Genomic DNA, 20,911 nt, shown 5'->3' with positions numbered 1-20,911 from the left:
GGTGTTGCTTGCTGACTTAACCTCTTGACAAAGCATGCCACGTGTCAGGTATTTTTAATCTACTTTTCTAGACTGACTTCAAACGAGAGAATCTTGAAAGGCTCCTTATGCATTTAAATACCAAGTGTTTCTTTTCCTTCAATGCTGCCAGGCTGTGCTAGATTCCCATGGACACCAAATGAGTTTCGGTGCTGTGATCAAAAGCAGTCTATTGGTTCACTGTGCATACATTTCATTCAATGCATCTGGGATTTGAACACTGGATAAAACATTACCCAGGTTACTAAAGCAGATTACAGTTCAGAGCAAGAATTTCTGTAACATTAGAATTTTTTTCTTTCTAAGACTTTTTTAAAAAGTATGTCCAGATCAGGATATTCACCAAAGGGATGCCTTATATTTGTACAGATGCTGTTGATCTTATGATTTTTTTCTCTCGGGATATGACTAAAGGCAACAGAGGGATGAGAGCATAGTTAGTAGTCTGGGAAAAGATCAAAGGTGGTTGACTTCAGCTCTGACCACCCAAAGGTCAATTCAATAATGATTTGTTAAGCACCTCCTACATGCAATTTTCCTGCAAGGCTCAGATCAGTCTTTCCTTTCTATATCAAACCTTTCCTGATCTCAACCCCCAACTCCGACTATCTCCTCCCAAATCATCTTGTATCTATTCTCACTAGGACTGATATATAGACTTAGTTTTTCCCATATAGATTGGAAAGTCTTTAAGGGTAGGGACTGATTCCCTTTGCTTTTGTGTCCTAGCCCCAAGACAGATTCTGGCTGGTGCTTAATGACTCTTTTCTTTGATGATTGCAAAGCTTTGTTCTAGATACTAGGGACACAGATGAAGAAAAACAGCCCTTTTCTTCAAAGGACTTATGTTCTATTGGAGGTAGGGGTGAGAGGATATACCATGCCCATAAGTAATTAAATACAAAGCACATAGAAAAATCCAGGAAGGAGAAAATGCTAACAACTGGGACTGAGAGAATTGAGAAAGGTCTTATGGAGGTGAGGAGGGAGTACATTCCAGTTCTGGGAGATCATTGTGTGAAGCTTCAGAAGAAGGAGTCAGGAGATAGGATGTTCTGTATGGGGTAAAGCTGGCAGATTACCTTGCCTGAATAGAGAGAATGTGTAAGGAAGCGGTACTGGTAGAAGATGACTTTGCCTCAGTAAGTCATAAAATCCTAGACCTACATCTTGAACGGCCCTCAGAAGCCATTTGGTTCAACTACCTTATTTTACCAATGAGGGAAACTGTAAGAAAGGCTGCATGGGGTTATGGATAGGGAGCTGGTTTATAGCCAGGAAATCTAGGTTCATGTCCCAGTTCTGACATCACTGGCTGTTGGAACCTGGCTAGGCAAGTTACTTGCTGTCTCTGTCCTAGGATGTTAAGAAGCAGAACTTCAGTAACTGAACTGATAATGGAAATTTTCTATTCTAAATGATGTCTCAGAGACATAAATAAAAAATAACTTTTTTAAAATGAATTTTTAAAATTCTCCTTCACTGGGAAGAGTGGGAGCAACCTTCTAGGACTTTAGTTGATATCCATGTGATTGACAAGAATAATATCCATTAGTTAACATGTGACATACCCCTTAGAGGGCTAAGGATGCTGTCTTTAGATGCATCTGAATCCAGATCAGCGCAGAAAATCGGACAAAAATGCTGGCCTGGAAGTGGGACCCAAGTTTTCTATCAGTTGATGCCACCTGCTACCATTGGGACAGTTCTAGCATAAACTTATATCAAGGAGAAAAATGATCTGAAAATCTGGCTGATAATGGGTTGGAAACCTGTACAACTTACATCAATGGACCTTGTGTTTTTCATGGGTCACTCTCACAAATCACATTTCTAAATACTCTTGGTTACTTCCCCATAGAGTTAATAACTCATTATGGAGAGAGACAAGCTTAAGAACAGTGAGTACTGATTTGCAGTACAAGCCTTGTTTTCCAAATGTTTGCTGGGTTCTTGATTAGGGACAATGACTGTACCAACCAAGTCTGCAAGGACCTACATTTCCAAGATTTTATATTTGGAGAACTATTCTCTGTTTTGCTGATCAGATAAGAGTGAAAAATAAAGATAAATATATCCTGTAAGGGAAGGAAAAATTTTTTGATAAATAGCAAAAATAAACAAAATCCAGCCATAAAGGTAAGATAGATATTCAACATACTCAGGTTAACCCTCTCTGCTTTTTCCCATCTGCAGGTTTGGAGGGCAGAGGAATGTCTGCACCTAGCAAGGTGCCTGGAACAGAGTAGATGTTTAATAAATGCTTGGTTGTTGGGAATTTGATTAGAGTGAGGTAGGTGAAGGATGTATGTGCAAACAGTACTGATATGGAGTCTGGAGACCTGGATTCAGATCTTGCCTCTGTGACCTGTGTGACCACAGGCAGATCACTTCATCTCTCCAACTCCCTTGGCCTCATCTGCCAAATGAAGGGGGTTGGACTAGGTGACCAGTGAGATCCAGTCCAGTTCCTAATATATATGACCTCATGGCAACTGATGCTCAAGCTAATATAAGTTGAAAGTTGATCCAAAGTCAAAGTCACTGGAAAATGAAAATCGTTCAGTACCTGCTTGGTATGACCTTGACTGGAGGCATCCAATGGCGATCCTCTACATCACTGGGATCCCGCCCTTAAGGAACATATCCTCCTCTCTGTGAAGACATGTGTACAGATACATTCAGTCCTTCCTCATGAATGAGACTGGGCTTCTGCCGAGGGCAGGGTGTGACTGGGGAACACTCTGCTATGGAATCCCAAGCTAGACAGTATTTCTTCAAAGCATGCTTCGTGCCTCCCTCATGCTTGCGAGGGATTTCAGCACCAGCCAGCTCACCCATCCTAAAGCCTCTTCTTCTTTTCATGCTTAATTCACATCATCAGTCTGTAACTTAGATCATATCTTTATTCACTTTGCGAATGTCTGCAAATTATCCAATTCAGTGAGTCAGAACATCTGCTCGACCCAGGATATATTGTGCCTTGTCACAATAAAAGTGAAAATTTACCTTATTTTTCCCCCCTGCCACTCCTACTATTTCTTTTGTGGCTATAGATGTGTGTGTGTGTGTGTGTGTGTGTGTGTGTGAGTGACCTGAGAAGCAAAAAGTTTTCAGTGTCTGCCATTTTCAAGAATTATAGGGACGTCCAGGATACAATTACAAGCGGGGAGGGGCTCAGGAGTTTGTTTTTCCCACTACAGTAAAATCTTGGGGATGATTGCACATATTAGAGGATCACACAGTTGGAAATTTGTTTTTTTAGAATTCATGTTGTTCAATAGGAGGGGGAGAATGGGGACATTTGGGGGGGCTAATACACATTTGTCAGCCCAATGTCTCATCCCTTTAGAACTTCTTGTCTTCCAAGTATGAGGACTCCACTATATGTCACTATTGTCAGGTAATTGGGTGGTTTTTTTTGGAGGGGGTGGGGAAGAGAAACATCTCATCATACTTGACTGGACCCTGGAAGATGAATGATAGAAAAAGTGAAGAGCTATTTTTTCTTCATAGTTAGCTGTCTTCTTGACCCTCTCCCGTGAGTAACTCCAAGTTAGTTACCTTATTATTTTTTTTTTAAACCAAGAACACAAAAGATCCAGATAATGGCTAATCACCCTACAATTCCATCAGGTTTCATTGAAATCCTTCTCCACACCTTCTAAAGGAGCAAAGACCTAAATTACATCCTCATAGTCTTTTAATTCCAGACCCTCCTAGTTCTTCCCCTTGGGCCCAAGCAGAACATGTCATTCTGCACATAATATCTCTTTGGGGCACCGGAAGCCCAAGAGCAAATCTCCCCTATTTCACCTTCTCCAGCCTCAGTCTCCTCAGTAACTTCAACTGAATGACAAGTAACTTGGTCTTCAGTCTCTCTACTGTTCTCATTCTCCTCTGTATATGGCTCACCTTTTCAGTATTAGATGAAGGTATAAAACTTAGGAAGATAAAGGATAACATGTCATGTGTGTGTGTGTGGGGGGGAAGACCTCTAGATTTGGAATCTGATCACTGGAGATCTTGGTAGGTCACTTCTGGACCTCAGTTTCCATATTTGTAAAATGAATGAAATTGGACTCTGTGCTCTCTAAGTATCTTGTAACTCTACAGCTATGATCCTAAGGAGTAGTTCCAAGACAACCCCATGATTTCCCTCATACTTTTGTCTCTCATCTTTCTTGACTCCTCATTCCTCTGTCTCCCTACTTTCAGCCCCCATACATGCATGACTGAATATTTCCACCTGTGCTTGAAGGGCCTCTGGTATCACTTAACTGCAGGTTCATACAGTTTGTCTTGACTGCCCTTGCCATTGCATAGAGAGTACAGGAGGGTAGTATTTGGTGATTTCTTCAGGTTTAGCAATGATCGCCTGAGTTGGCAGCCCTAGAACACCATTACCTTTTATATCACTTTCTAGCCCAGAAAGAAAACGCTTGATCAATTTCTTTTACAATCTCAGGGCTAATGATCCTTTTGACATATTGCTTCTGAGACTGGAATCAGCTCAGAAAAGAGGAAGATTGATGAGAGGTACACGGTGTGTTCATTGATGGAGTGAATACTCACTAATTGCATATACCGAGTTATGAGATATACTTGGTATCCATACTGATGTTTTCCGTGTGTCGTATATCTGAACCAACAATATAACTAACACCCGGGGAAAGCAATATTCTAAAATGATCCTGAAATTCAACTCTTACAGACAAAATGACCTCTGGGGGAGGTCCTGGTGTGGGGAGAGACCTTAGTTCCCTGTCCAGGGTTACGAATAATGTTGATACCCACAGACATTTGCTCTGAACAATTTGCAAATGAACTTCCTCTCTTAACTAATTATTCTTGCAGACAACTTGTAGGCCCCATTATGTCTGTGTATCCACAAAGCTGAAGAAATTGTGGCAATCCTATCTAAATGTCCATGCTCTGGGGGTGAAGCCCTTAGTACTCTATCCTAATTATTGCTTTTTAATGCTTAATGCCTAAAGAAAAGTTATCCCTCTGGCTCCTTCAGGCACCCAATGTCTGCATATCATAGGAAGACAGAGCTCAAGTACCTTGGTAAAAAGACAGTTACATTTAAATTCTGAGGATGGCAGATCTTGACGAAGTGTCTTTTCTCAGGCCTGGGGCTCCAAAAATGAGTACTTGGACCCTTTCCTGTGTCTCTACTCTGGGAAATAATCGAGGATGAGGATAGCACCCTCAGCTGCTACAAAGGCAGACAACACACAAAAGGAGACCAGAAAGCAGAGTGGGGAGAGAATGGATACCAGGGGTACTGAGCATGAGATTATCTTGTTCTGTGGAGTTGAAAGCAGGCAGGGCAGCAGATGCAAAGTAGAGTTATTTAAGGAAGGCATTGGAAGGAGTGTAGTACACCACTGCCTTGGTCCCTCAAACAGGGGAGAGGAGCCTGAGGGAAGTGGAGTCAAATCAATTTTAGGGAAAACATCACTAAGGAAACATCACCTATATGGCCAGAAACAGAAGTGGACCAGTCATGGAAGGGGCATGAAAGAGAATCAATGAGTAGCTCAAGTTTTGTGCCAATATCTCAAGTGCTTTTTTTAAAAAAGCAATTGGGGTTAAGTAACTTGCCCCAGGTTACACGGCCAGTTATTTTGTGCAGATGTTAAGTATCTGAGGCCGGGACTGATCCCGGATTCTCCTGACTCCGGGGCCAGAGCTCTTACTCAATATCTCAAATGTTAAAAGATGTAGAGGAAAGCCTCCAGCCAATTAGGGAGATCCCTACTGGAGGAGCCATGGGATGACATGAATAAGAGTCACACTGAAGAATCATGGGTGGGTTGGAATCTACACTTATGGGTGGAGTTCATACCCATATCAATAAGATCATGGATCTCCTTGAAGGATTCATATACTTTATATCACGTTTTCCTCTTATTTGTGATCTAATTCCAGTTTTAGAAATTATATGTCAAGGCAATTATGATTTTCTGCAATAGTAAAAGAAACTCATTAAATATCTATATATCACATTGCTGGGTATGATTATGATTAATAGGTATTAAATTAGCAATTTCTTAATTGTTACTTTGGGAATCAGAGAATAGAACTCTACAGGGTTATAACAAAAGGCCAATAAGTTTGGAGATAGAATGGAAAGTCAGGGGCTTTGAGAACAGCAGGAAGAAACCAGCCAAAATGGACCCCCAAGCCAAATGATGCTTTTCTCATTTGTGATAAGGCCCAGACGTACCTCTGATATGTTTGGTATAACTAAATTTCAGGAACCAGAAAATGTCATTGCTCTAACAAGCTTTATTTTACCCTGGCCCAATAATCAGAAAAAGGAAGTAAGTATTTGATTGGGAACAAAAATTACTCATTGGCCAGGCATGGTCTTAAGTTAGCTGTTGGGTACCAGCTATAATTGTAAGACAGGTCTCTGTGACTAAGCAAAGGTTAGGTTATTTTAATCACTCCTTCCCAATCTTTGTCATTTCTTTCCTTTTAATATTGAAAAAACAGGTTGCTATCTTCATAGTATTCTTAGTATATCCCAGATCCCTACTAAATATTTGAATTGAAGTGTGAGCATGGTCTGGTGGAAAGAACCTTGGATTTAGAGTCCAAAGAGATGCATTAGAATTATGGCTCTTTCACTACATCACTTTACCCTTGGTGACTGATCTTCCTCATCTCTAAAATATAAGAGTTACAACTCATAATCTCTGTACTGGAATGATTGAAGAGGTCATCTAGGACAACCCCCGATGAGGACACTGAGGCCTTGAGAGGTTAGATCACTTTGCCTGAAGTCTCACATAGTTCTTCAGACTCCTGAGTCAGAACATTTTCGAGGATTCTATGTTGCCTTTCAACTGAAAATCACAGAGTTGGCCTACCTGGGGATTTTAGGGATAGCACCAAGTGAACAAATGTGAATTTTGTGCTCACTTATGTCTTTCCCAAGGGAGCTTATCTTTTTATATAACTCAGAAAGATAGGAAAATAAGGGCATTGTAAACCCTCCACCACCACCACCACCACAGGAAGGAAGCTATTTCTCAATATGAAGTTTATTTTCAAAAATTGTTCCCTATTTTTATATTTATAATAATTATAATAAAATTGTTAAAAATAAATAATTTTTATTAAAATAAAAAATATTTATAATAATAAATTTTCCCTACTAGGACAGATGGATTTACAAGTGAATGCTACCAAATATCTTAAAAATAATCAATTCCAATATTATATAAGCTATTTGGAAAAATAGGGGAAAAGTTTTTCCTTCTGTGATAGAAACATGGCTTTGATACCTAAACCAAGGAGAGCAAAATGAGAAAGAATTGGTCTATAGACCAATTTCCCTAATGAATATTGATACAAAAGTTCTAATTAGAATACTAGAAAGGAGGAGCAGCTACGTGGTGTAGTGAATAGAGCACCAGCCCTCAAGGTGGACCCGAATTCAAATATGGCCTCAGATAGCTAACACTTTCTAGTTGTGTGACCTTGGATGAGTCACTTAACCCCAACTACCCTGCCTTCCCCCCTCCAAAAAGACCAAAAAAAATACTATCAAGGAGACTACAACAGTGTATCACAAAGATCATATATTATGACCAGATGGGAATTATGCCAGGAAAGCAAAACTGGTTTAATATTAGGAAAACTACAAGCATAATTGACCCTATCCATAAGAAAAACAGCAAGAATCACATGATTAATAGATGCAGAAAAAGCTTTGGACAAAAGATGATGCCCATTCCTACTAAAAACCCTTAAAGGCAGAGGAATAAATGGAGCTTTTCTTAAAATAAGAAGCATCTATCTGAAAGCAAGAGTGAGTGTTTTCTGTAAAGGAGATGAGCTAGAAGCCTTTTCAATAAGATCAGGGATGTCTCTTATAATTGCTTTTATCTGGGTTTTTCAAAGCCGGGGGACTCTCAACAACAGCTTCCCAGAATTCAGATCAAATCACAGAACACTTCTCAAAGTGAGTCCCAAAACAAAGCTACACATCAGGGCTTATATAGCCTTCTCCTGGCTCAGAGAATGTAACAACCTTATTGACTCACTGGCCAATCAAGAAGTATCTACTGAAAAACAAGCCTCCCACCCCAGGCTTCAGGTGCACATTAGCCTAGGGGCAGGGAAGATTTTCAAAATTTACATTCTTAATACATTCTGCCCCAAGATCTTTCATGCCCATAGCATAGACAATTTACTTTTGAATCAGCACCAAACATTTCCCAGGTCACATTTTCAAAGTACAGAACCAAAGTTACCAAAGTGGCTACTGGCCCTTAAACAAACACAAAGTACATAGCATTATCATCTCAATTCAAAACGAGTTCAAATACAGTTCTCTGGGGGAGGGGTATCCTTCCCCTCACACAGCTCCAGCCCCTGCCTCCAAGCACAGAGAGGGGGCTGGGCAACAAAACCAACAAGGTGGGGTCCCTGGGGATCCAAGGCACTTCATCCCACCCACAATAGTCACAAGTCCATCCTCCCCCTGGGTCCCAAACTGTGGGATGCAGCCAGGAAACACACTCAGTGCCCCTGCTTTGCTGCTCAGTTCTTATCTTTTCCTGTGGCTGAATTCCGAACTCCTGGGTTCCTTCTCCTCCCGCAGGCGGCAGTCGCTCCTGGCTTCTGCCCAGGTCCTGATGCAGGCAGCTCACCATTCCTGCTCTCAGCTCAGCGAAGTCTGCATGTAGGCCACAAGGAAACACAATTCTCACTCTTTGCAGACACTATGATGATATACCTAGAGAACCAGCTCAAAAAACTACTTGAAAGAATTAACCTTAGCAGAGTTGCAGAACATAAAACAAACCTACATAAATTTCTATATACAATGAACAAAACCCAGTAGGAAGAGAAAGAAAAATTCCATTTAAATTAACTGCAGACAGTTTAAAATATTTGGCCGTCTATCTGCCAAGACATACCTAGGAACTATATGAACACAAATATAAAACCCTTCTCACACAAATAAAGAAATATCTAAACAATTGGAGAAATATTAATTGTCCATGGGTATGTGAGTCAATAAACTAAAGTGACAAATTCTACCTAAATTAATTTACCTATTCAGTTCCATACTAATCAAACCACCAAAAATTATTTTATAGACCCAGAAAAAATAATAGCAAAATTCATCTTTAAGAACAAAAGGTCAAGAATATCAAGAGGAATCAATGAAAAAAAGTGTGAAGGAAGTCATCCTAGCAGTACCAGATTTCAAATCATCAGATCAACCTGGTAAAAGCTAAGAAACAGTGGTAGATCACTGGAATAGATGAGTCACACAATATGTAATAATTAATGACCATATAATTTAGGGTTTGATAAACCCAAAGATCTAAACTTTGGGGGCAAGAGCTATTTGACAAAAACTGCTGGGAAAACTGAAGAGTAGTCTGGCAGAAACTAGGTACACCATATACCAAACTAAAGTCAAAATGGGCACTTAATTTAGTCATAAAGAGTCATACCATAAGCAAAGTAGGGGAGCAGGGAAAAAAAAAAATATATATATATATAGTCAGATCTATGAATAAGGGAAGAGATGTCCAAATAAAGGATAGAGAGGATTAGAAAAAGTAAAATGGATAATTTAAATTACATATAATTAAAAAAAAGTTTTGTACAAGCAAAACCAATGCAGCCAAAATTAGAAAGAAAGAGAAAACTGGGCGGGGGGAGGGGGAGTGTTATAATAAATTTATCTGGTTAAGACCTCATTTCTTAAATATATATAGGAAGTTGAGCCAAATCCATAAAAATAAAAGCCATACCCCAACTGATTTTGTTGTTCAGTCATTCAGTCATGTTCGACCCTTTGTGACCCCATGTACCATAGCATGCCAGACCCTTCTGTCATCCACTATATCTCAAAGTCTGTTCATGTTCATTGTTTCCATGACACTGTCTTTCCATCTCATCATCTTCTGTTTCTCTCTTCTTTTGCCTTCAGTTTTTCCTAGTATCAGGGACTTTTCCCATTGAGTCTCATACTCTCAAAATGTGGCCAAAGTAGTCCAACTTCAGTTTGAGTATTTGGCCTGAATTAATTTCTTTAAGTATTGACTGCTTTGGTCTCCTTGCTGTCCAAGGGACTCTCAAGCGCCGCAGTTCGCTAGCACTGATTTTATGGTTCTCAGCTTTCCTTACAATTCATCTTTCACAGCCACACGTTGCACTAGGAGAACCATAGCTCTGACCATATGGACCTTTGTTGACAAGGTGGTGTATGCTTTTCAGTATGCTGCCCAACTGCCATTGTTCTCCTTCAAAGAAGGAAGTATCTTTTAATTTCATGACTGCAATCACGATCCACAGTGACCTTTGAGTCCAAGAAGATAAAACCTGACACTGCTTTCATCTCTTCTCCCTCTAGTTACCAGGATGTGATGGGAACAGTTGTCAGGATCTTAGTTTTTGTTGATGTTGTATTTCAAGCCAGCTTTTACACTCTTCTCCTTCACCCTCATCAAGAGGCTTCTTAATTGCTCTTCACTTTGTGCCACCAGTGTGGGATCAAATGCATATCTGAGAATGGCGATATTTCTCCCGGCAGCCTTAATTCCAGCTTTTGATTCATCCAGTCTGGCATTTCACATAATATAGCCTGCATATAAGTTAAATATGTTTATTTATGTGATATTATATTATCATGTTTTATTATATATTATATTATATGATAGCATACAACCTTGTCATACTTGTTTTCCAATATTAAACCAATCCATGTGTGGTTCTAACTAATGCTTCTTGGCCCACATACAGGTTCCTCAGGAGATAAGATGGTCTGGTACTCCCGGCTCTCGAGGGACTTGCCATATTTTGTCATAATCCATGTAGTCAAAGACTTTAGTGTAGTCAAGAAAGCAGAAGTAGATGTTTTTCTGGAATTCCTTTGCTTTCTCCATAATCCAGTAAATCTCTAGTTCCTCTGCCTCTTTGAAAACTAGTTTGCTATTCTGGTAATTCTTGGTTCACATATTGTTGAAGTTTAGCTTACAGAGCCTTAAGCATAACCTTGCTGGTGTGTGAAATCTGCAATTGTTTTGTAATTTGACCATTCTTTGTCATTGCCCTTCTTTAGGATTGGAATGTAAACTAATCTTTTCCAATCCAGTGGCTACTGTTGAGTTTTCCAAATTTCCTTGAGTGCAGCACTTTACAGCCTCATCTTTTAGGATTTTAAATAGCTCAGCTAGAATGCCATCACCTCCACTTGGCTTATTGATAGCAATGCTTTTTGGTGATATTAAAATCTTTTTTTGTATAATTCTTTTCTCTATTCTTATCACTTCTTCTGAATCCCTTCTGCTTCCCAAGTCCCTGCCATTTTTTGTCTGTTATCATACCCATATTTACATGAAATTTTCCTTTCATATATCTATTTTCTTGAAGAGATCTCTTATCCTGCCCATTCTATTGTTTTCTTCTATTTCTTTGTTTTTTTTTCATTTATGGAAGCCTTACCTCTGCCTGCTGTTCTCTGGAATTCTACATTCCATTGGGTATATGTCTCCATTTGTCTTTTCCCTTTTGCTTTCCTTTTTTCCTCAGCTATTTGTAAAACTTCATCAGACAGCCATTTTGCTTTCTTAATTTTTTGGCTGCCTTGAATACAATATTGCAAAGCTCTGTCCATAGCTCTTCAGGCACTCTGCCTAGCAGATATAATCCTTTAAATCCATTCATCGTCTCTACTTCATATTCATAAGGGATGTTATTTAGGCCATGCCCGGATGGTCTGATAATTTTCTCTACTTTCTTCAATTTGAGTCTGAATTTTGCAATAAGAAACTCATCATCTTTTCCAGAGCCAGCTGCAGGTTTTGTTTTAACTGACTGTATGGAGCTTCTCCACCTTTGGCCGCAAAGTATATAATCAGTCTGATTTCTGTATTGACTGTGGTGATGTCCATATGTGGAACCATGTTTTGGATTGTTGAAAGGAAGCATTTGCTATCACCAGTGAGCTACCCTGACAAAGCTCTGTCTCTGTTCTGCTTCATTTTGTGCTGCCAAGGCCAAAGTTGTTATTCCGATTATCTTCTGAGTTCCTACTTCAGCATTCCAATCCCCTGTGATGAATGTAACATCTTTCTTTTCCTTTTATTTCTAGAAGATGTTGTGGGTCTGCATAGAATTGATCAGATTTGGTCTCCTCGGCTCCAGTGATTAGAGCATGAACTTGTATTGCTGTGACTTTGAATGGTTGGCCTTGGATTCAAATGATACCATTTGGTCATTTTTCAAATTCTACCCTGTTAACTGCTTTTCTCACCTCTTTATTGACTATAAGGGCTACTCCTTTTCTTTTCTTTTTTTTTAAGCAATCAGGGTTAAGTAACTTGCTCAAGGTTACACGGCCAGTTATTTCTGGGTGGGTGCTAAGTGTCTGAGCCCAGGATTCGATCCCCAGGTCATCCCGACACTGGAGCCGGTGCTCTAACTCACTGTGTACTCCTTTTCTTCTAAGGGATTCTTGCCCTCAATAGTATATGTAATGATCATCTGAATTCAATTCACTCAGTCCCATCCTTTTAAGTTCACTGACACCCAAGATGTCAACATTTAATCTTTCCATCTCCTGTTTGACCGCACCTGGCATACCCTGGTTCGTAAATCTAGATTCCAGCTTCCTGTGCAATATTGATCTCTGCAGCAGCAGATTTTCCTTTTGTCACTAGATGCATCCACAGTTGACCTTCCTTTTAGCTTTGAACCAGTCACATAATTTGTACTGGAAACACTTGTAGCTATCCTTTGCTCTTCCCCAGTAGCGTGTTGGACACCTTCCAACCTGAGGGGCTTGCCTTCCAGTGTCATCTCTTTTATCGTTTCAGTACTGCCCATGATGTTTTCTTGGAAAAAATACTAGAGTGATTTGCCATTTCCTTCTCCAGTAGATCATCTTTTGTCAGAACCCTTCATAATGACCTGTCCATATTGGGCAACCCTGAATGACATTACTCTTAGTTTCATTGAGCTATGAAAACTTCTTCAGTCCAACAAGGCAGTGATTGGGGAGTGGGGGGTGAGTGGCAGTTGATTAGTGGTTAAAGCATATGACAAGCAGTTTTCATAACAAATCATAGCTATTAATAGTCATATGAATAAATGTTCTAAATCACTAATAGAGAAATGCAAATTAATACTCTTCTAAGGTACTATCTCAAATCATGATATATGCTATAAAGGATGTGAAAAACCAGGGACACTAATGTACTGTTGATAGGGTTGTGAGCTGTTTCAACTATTCTGGAGAACAATTTGTAACTATACCCAAAGGGCTATAAAACTGTGCATACCCTTTGACCCAGCAATACCACTACTGAGTCTGTATCCCAAAGAGATCAAAGAAAAGGGAAAAGGTCCTATTTGTTATATATATATAATTTCTCTTTATATATATATTTATAAAAGCTCTTTTTGTATTGGCAAATAATTGAAAATTAAGGGGATATCGATCAATTAAGAAATGGCTGAATAAGTTGTGACATATGATTGTGATGGAATACTACTGTGCTATAAAAAATTATAAAGGGAATATTTTCAGAAAAACTAGGGAGAACTAATGCAAAGTTAAATGAGCAAAATACACAGTAGCAGCAATATTCTAATCAACTGTGAAAGACATAGCTACTGTGATCAATACAATGATCCAAGACAATTCCAAAGGACCCATGATGAAAAATGCTACCTACCTCTAGAGAGAAATTTGATGAACTCTTTGTGCAGAGAGCAGATTGTTTTTTATTTTCTCAACTTTTCTTGCTTTTTTTGTGAAATGGCTAATATGGAAATATGTCTTGTTTGATTTCTCATATGGAATGGGTTTCATATTGCTTGCCTTTTCAATGGGTCAGGAGGAACTGGAGGGAGAGAGAATTTAGAACTCAAAAAGCAAAAAAATATAATTAGAGAACATTTAACAAAATAAATAAAATACAATAAACTATATATTATATTTTTAAAATATTCTCTGCTATGTCCTTGGGGTCGGGCAATGAGGCTGGGGTTGCGTGATATTGGTGCTGCATTTTTTCAACAGATAGAATGTTAAGAAGAATGTTGAATGGTATGGGGTAGGACTTAGGGATGTTGCTAATTGGGCAAGGCAGGATGTTTTGGGTAAGGTAGATGTGCAAATCTCTTCAGTTTCAACCACAGTCCATTGACCAGGGGAATGCTATGATGTGGTGATGATACTGAAGCAGGTTCTTGGCCAGGCTCATGTCAAAATCTGTTACCTTTCTTCCACCACAAATGAGTTCTAGTCTATTCCATTCAGCAAAATTTTCTTAAGTGCTACTGGACCCAAGTCTAGAAAGAAGCATTAAGGAAAGAGAGAAGAGGGAAAGGAACAAAAAAAAACATGGCAAAGAAATGGAGTTGGATAGATGATAGGATATCAGACTGTGTGAATCAGTTTCCTTAGACCTCTCTTAGGGGACACTGAGGAAGTCCAACTGATTATCATGTTAGTACATAGAGTACAGTACTTAGAGTGAAGAAGGCCTGGGTTCAGATCCTGCCTCTGGCACTTCCTAGCTGCGTGTCTTTATAGGCGAGTCTCTCTGGGCCTCAGTCCTCCTGTATGTTAAATGAGTATAAGAAGACATCCTTCCCTTGACATGAGTATTGGATGATGGTGGATGGTGGAAGGCTTTGTAAACCTTAAATCCTGAGTCAAGTTGGCTGTTGTTTTTGTGGTCATTATTATTAATTCCATCACCTAATTGGGTGACCCAGGTGAAGGGGTACTTGTCTCTAAACTGGATAGTTAAGGGCTTGGACTTGACAGTCCCTAAGGTTTCCTCTAATTCTAAAATTCAGTAATTATTGGGTGTTTCCTTATAAACTTTCTCTCTGAAGTAGAACATTGGACAAAGCAGGGCTAGACCTTAGATCATCCAGTGTGACTCCCTTTGCATTTTGCAGATAAAGAAAGTGAGAATCAGCCAGGAAAGGGACGCTCAGGGTCGTACAACAAGCCTTGGACCAGAGATTTGGACCAGGGATCTTGTGACTTCAAAGCCAGGGGTCTGTACTCTCTGTTGACATGCTCCTAGGATCTATGTCCCAGAATCTCTGTTGGATCAGCCGTGGAGCCACTAGGCCGACCTACGAAGAGATTCCAGAATCATACAAGTCGTGTTTTCTGCTTGTAGACCTCTAGCAGGTGAGGGAGGAAGCACTACCCTCCCAAAGCAGCTTATTCTATTTTTAAACAGCAGTTCTTTACCTCAAGCTTCAGTCTCTCTCTTTGACTCTTCCACACTTCTCTCTCTAAGTCCCATCCTGTGGGGCTGAGGAGGAAAAGTCTAGTCTTTCTTCCCTCTGATAGCCCTTCAGATGCTTGATGAGCCCCTTGCCCCCCACCTTCCCACCACCAAGGCCTTCTCTCTCTCAAGACTTTGTTTCACTCTAGGGGTAAGGGGAATATATAAATGAAGGTGTATCACATCCCTACAGGGACATGAGAGCAACTAGATGGTGTAGTGAATAGGGCATCAAGGCCTGGAGTCAGGAAGACTCACCTTCCTGAGTTCAAATCTGGCCTCAAACTAACTATGGAACCTTGGACAAGTCACTTAACCCTGTCTAACTCAGTTTCTTCATCTGTAAAATGAGCTGGAGAAGGAAATGGAAAACCACTCCAGTATCTTTGCAAAGAAAAGAGTCACAAAGAGTCGGACATGAATGGAAAAAAAGAGATTGAACTCACAGGGGCATAGAAGATGAGCTTCTCAGCCCCTTTCCCCCTCCTTGTACCTTTCCAGAAAGCCTTGGGATTTCTTCTAACATTGAGGCGACCTCATGCGCCAGAGAAGAGAGTGTGAGATTTGAAATCAGATGGCCTGGGTTCAGACTTTACTTCTGCACTTATTATGTTACGTGATCGTTGACAAGAGAGTCTGCATTTCTATTTGGTGCACGTCTTCACTAGAAGGCTACTTCTTACCAAAAAGATTTAGCAGCTCTTTCTGGATACTGACCTCTGAGTGGTGCTTCCAAGGACGGCAGCAAGGACCCTTCCCTTCTTCTGGAGAAAAACAATCAGAAAATACAGCCATGCCTTCATTTTCCTTAGAGACACAGAGTTTAAAGATGGCGGCCCCATCCTCCCAGGGCCCAATCCCAGCTCCACAGCCCTGGACCACTACTAAGCCTCCTAGTACTGACATTTTCTCCTCTAGAAAACAAACTTCCCCTGCTTCCTCTCCTCCAAGGCTGTTACAAACGACCTTTTTTTCTTTCCCTTTCTTTCTTGGTTGTTAAGAGGGTTGTTGGGCCATTTTAGAATCAATCTAAATAAGTGAAAGTCTTGTTTAAAATAAAACCTGATGTCATCAGCTGTGTGGGTATTCTGAGCCGCTCAGCTCTGCTCATCCATATGCACAGTCTCTGATTAGGGCCCAGGGCCTTCAGGTTTGGTTTCCCTCCAAACCTTTCTGGGAGGAGTTTAAGCTTCAGCTCCCTTGGGCTGGGCAGGATGGCGATGAGCCGTTCCAGTGCAGTGTGCCTATTCAGCTGATAGTCAATGGAGGGGAGAGACAGTGTGGGCCAAAAGAAAGAGAACTGACCGCCTCTGGATTGAAGAGGACCTGGGTTTAAAACCTGCCTCTAATGCTCACAAACCTTAGGTAAGTCACTTTACTTGCTAAGGACTTTCTACTGAGGCTGAATACTTGGGTGCCTGGCTACCTATAAGCTCAGCAGAGGGCCAGAGCCTTTCTCTCTCAATAGAATGTAAGCTTCCACAGGGTGGAGGCTGTTTCAGCCTTGCTTTGTCTCCCCATTACTCAGCACAGTGAAGCAGCCCATAAAAGGGGCTTCAGTAAATGCTTGTGGATTGACAGGCTGCTATGTGCTGCAGAAGCACAACAGAGGATTGCTGGAAATGGAGGAAACCAAGTGACTCCTTTCCAAGGTGCTTTGATTATTCCCCTGCACTGTAGTATGCACTGTGCTAGGCACCAGGGACACACGGACAAATATCCTGGCCTGAAGGAGTTTCCAGTCTGTTTGGAAGGGACCAAACTGGACTTCAAGAGCAGAAGCCAGTTGTATTTTCTGTTGGCTGGTCTGGTCATCAGAATCCTGGAATTTAGAGAAGGCACAGATCATCTTCATCTTTTTCAGTTCTTTCCTAGTTTCTCTGGTTGTTAATGTTCCCTCACCACGCGGGCTTTCTTGGCATTTCTTTTGCTCTGGGGCCTGTGTCTTATAGCAGATTGCCCCACCCCTAGACTCATTGACTTGGGAACTTGGTGGGCTGGAAGTATCTGCCCACAGGTTGGCATGAATTGTTCAGATTCCTCCAAGTACCCAAGACTGTTTACCTTGGGGGGACTTCTGTAGAGAAGCCCTGGGCAGATGTGGAGGCCAAGGAAGAAGAAGAAGCACTCTTAAGTCTTTAAACCGAACTTCAACTGTTTCTCTGGCAATTGAACTTCATCTGGGGCTAGATAATGAAAGCTTAAGGGACGCTGTGGTGGAGTGACCTTGGCCACAAAGACCCAGGTTCACTGACAAATACTGGCCGTTTGACAAAAGGCAAGTCATTTCACCTCAGTGCCCAATGAAGTTCCTGATACCAATGAAACCACAAGTCGGGATGGTGACTACTACCGCTACCACCACCATCACCACTGATAACACTAGTGATGACAAGAACAATGACATTTAAAATCTTTTAAATGAATTTTTTGGTTATATTTTAAGTTTCAAGTTGTCCCTCTCCCTCCGTCCCCACCTTGCGCTGTAGAAGGCCACCATTTGATGCAGATTTAGAAATATATGTAAAGCCCTGCTATTGCTGCTTCTGTTCATCACTTCTTTCTCTGGAAGTGAATAGCATCTTCCTTCTTAGGTCCTTTGTAGTTGATTTGAATACTTAGAGTACCCAGAATAACTTGTTTGTTCACAATTATTTTTCAAACAATATTTCTGTTTCTGTATACATTGTGCTTTTGGTTCTGCTAATTTCATTTTTCATTATTTCAGGCAAGTCATTCCATGTTTTTCTACAAATTTTCTAAACCAGCTCATCATTCACTGCAGTGTGGTAGTATTTCATCACAATTATATACCATTACTTATTTAGCGATGTTGTTATGTTAGTTATGTTCCCCAATTGATGGACATCCCCTCAATTTCAGTTCTTTGCCACCACAGAGAGAGCTATTGTAAATATTTTAGACCATATTCATTCTTTTCCTTTTTCCCTGATCGTGTTGGGAAATAGTCCTAACACTGGTATTTCTGGGTAAAATGGTATACATAGATTTATAACTCTTTGGACATAATTACAGATTGCTCTCCAGAATGATTGGATCAGTTCAAAATTCCACCAAAAGTGTTTTAACGTGCCATTTCCCCCCATATCCCCTCCAACATTTGTCATTTTCCCCTTTTATCATTTTGCTCAATATGATAGATGTGAGACGATATCTTAAAGTTGTTTTAATTTCCGTTTCTGTAATCAAGAATTATTTAAAGTATTTTTCCACATGACTATATATAGTTTTGATTCCTTCTTTGACAAACTTTCTTCATACCTTTTGACAATTTATCAATTGGGGAATAATTCATATTCTTATAAGTTTGATAAAATTCTCTATGTATCTGAGATTTGAGACCTTTATCTAAGAAACTTTTTAATCTCCCCCAACCCCATTTTCTTTTTTTCCTTCTTGTCTTGGCTGCATTAGTTTTATTTGTACAAAACCTTTCTAATTTAATGTAATCAGTGTTACCCATTTTATCCCTCACAATACTCATTATTTCCTGTTTATTCATTTTTCTCCTATCCATAAGTCTGATAGGTAATTAACCTTTGTGAGCAAGGCAGGTATTATTATATCTATTTTATGGATTAGTAAACTGAGACTTTCAAAGTTGATGTCACATGGGAGGGAGCATCAGAGGCAAGATTAAGCCTAGAGTACTCTAACTGTGGCACCAAGCTCCAGGTCAAGGGGACAGTCGTGGAACCTCTTAGAGACTAAAGGAGGAGCAAAAAGTGAAACACACGATCAGCATACATTTATCAAGTGCCTACAATGTTCCAGGCCCTGGTTTAGGGATGCAAAGACCAGAATCAAAGCCGTCATCCTCATGAAGCTTGGGCTGCCTTGTGGGGAAATAAAACTCATTCAAGTTAAAAAAATGTACCATAATTTTGGAGAGGCCTAGGTCATGATCAACCGGGAAGAGGAGAAAGGACATCATGTAGCCAATGGGGCTTGAGCTGAGAGTGGAAGGAATCCAAGGGTTCTATGAAGTGGAGGCAAAGGAAGAAAGACGTTCCAGATAGGAACCTGCTCATGGAAAAGGCTGTGGCGGGGGGGATAACGTTGTTATGAGGAAATGGCCGTAAGACTCATTTGACTGAATCTAAGAAAGTTAGTAAGAATTGAAGAAAAATTGGCTGAAAAGGTCAGCTGGAGTTAGTTTGCAAAAGGTTTCAAATGCCAGAGCAGAGGCTTTTAAATTTGCTCTTTGAAGCAATAGAAAACCACTGCAATCAGAGTCGAGAAATAAAATATCAAAACCAGTATTGGGAACAAAATGACTTTGGCTTTATTATTACTTGCTAATTACTTAATTACTTGTGAGGGGAATAGAGAGAGGAAAGACTTTGGGCTAATTCATAGCTATTACAATAACGCAGGCGAGAGGTGAGGAAGGCATCAGCCAGGATGGTCGCGTGTGAGAAGACAGAAGCAGGGCTAATGGTGGAGATGGAGTCGAGATGACGAGAAAGAAGAGGGGACAATCTGGGATCAACCTGGACAGTAAGTGAGCTAAAGTGGCTCCTCCCCCTGCAAGGAATGGAAGTGCCCTGAGATCTCAGAGGCAAGGCAAACGACCAGAGCACAGGCTTCTCCCCAGAGCCTGGGGAGCCGAGCCCAGATCAGATCCTCAGTGTGCCAGGCAAGCTAACCAGGAGAAGAAATAGCAGGCGTGGTAATACATACTATCAGTCTGGAACACCAAGGGCATTGAGGTCTGATCCCAAATGTCATCCATCAAAGATGTAACGACTGCTCTCATTGTTACTGCCGTCTGATTTTATACCCTCAACAATGTGGACTGGATTTTTGGTGCTCAAAAAATGGTACTGAGCTCACCCCTGTTACAGAGCACCCTTTAATATTTCATATGAAGGCAGGGGGTTCACCTTTTTGATTCTATCATGAATCCCAATTCTTTTTTAAATTCAGTTTTGATTTAAAATTTCTTCATTTTTTACAAGATGATTACCAAATACCCGCATTCAAATCTATAGCTATAACAACATATTATTCCCTCCTAGAGTAATTATGCTCTTAAAATCCTCTGTGGGCCAAAGTTGTCTATTTGTCTTCAATTGGAAGGTGAGAATCCCTTCAAGGAAGCTGCCTTTAAGCAAACCGTTACCATTTGTTGGTATGAGACCAATGCCTTGGTGCCATTAGACTGGGAGATGAAATAGCTTCTTTTCATTTCCATGTATTTCATCTGGGTTGGCAAGAACTCTGTAAGAACCTCAAAACCCTAAGCAGTAAATTTTACCTCACTGCATTTAAAACTGAAATGCATTTTGGCACTTTTTATGGAAATAGCTTATTTTTTACATGAAAATAATTTGTCTACAATAGTCATGAGACTAATGATATTTAAGTTTATTAATTTCTCCTAAATTCCTGTTCAGGGAGAATAGAAATAGTTGTAGGTTTGGATGATTTCTGTAATACATCTTCTGCCTTTCCTAGGGCATAATTCAATCCTTTTCAGCCCTCAGAAGCAAGCTCTTCCTTGGTGATACATCTGGTTAATCATCCTGGATGACTGTAATAGTGAACATCTA

At 40.3% G+C, this 20,911-nt stretch overlaps 1 protein-coding gene across 8 annotated transcripts in view; it reads left to right on the top strand.

Moving 5' to 3' along the window:
- Window positions 1-20,911, top strand: part of HDAC9 (histone deacetylase 9) — a 534,753-nt gene that overhangs the window by 10,413 nt on the left and 503,429 nt on the right. The window lies entirely within an intron of this gene.

Source organism: Petaurus breviceps, unplaced genomic scaffold (assembly GCF_028583685.1).
Source record: "Petaurus breviceps papuanus isolate PSGF00001 unplaced genomic scaffold, PetGlider_PUasm1.0 218, whole genome shotgun sequence".
NCBI classification, from domain to species: domain Eukaryota; kingdom Metazoa; phylum Chordata; class Mammalia; order Diprotodontia; family Petauridae; genus Petaurus; species Petaurus breviceps.
Note: the sequence above shows the minus strand (reverse complement) of the source record. Positions and strands in the feature narration are given on the sequence as shown.